We start from the raw sequence: 288 nt of genomic DNA on the forward strand, positions 1-288 counted from the left end.
GAAAGAAACCCTGGGGATTAACCCTGGTTTTGTCATTAACCCCGGTATGACCTTAGGCAATTTCCCCCCTCTGTCTGTCTCATTTTCCTCATCAATTAAAGGATGGAGCGGTTGATTTCCTTGGCACTTCTACGTTTGTGGAAACTCCCACAACAAATCAATGGCCATCGGCGGCCTGCGGCTGAGAACTACAATCCCCACAATGCCCCGCACGTCGCCGCTCTCTCGCGGGGTCGTGGAGCGGTAACCCTATTGGAGGCGCTCCCACAATCCTTTGCGGTGGTTCAA

The sequence above is a fragment of the Myotis yumanensis genome, unplaced genomic scaffold, assembly GCF_028538775.1.
Source record: "Myotis yumanensis isolate MYYU_CA2020_CCGP unplaced genomic scaffold, mMyoYum1.0.hap1 SCAF_19, whole genome shotgun sequence".
Lineage (NCBI taxonomy): Eukaryota > Metazoa > Chordata > Mammalia > Chiroptera > Vespertilionidae > Myotis > Myotis yumanensis.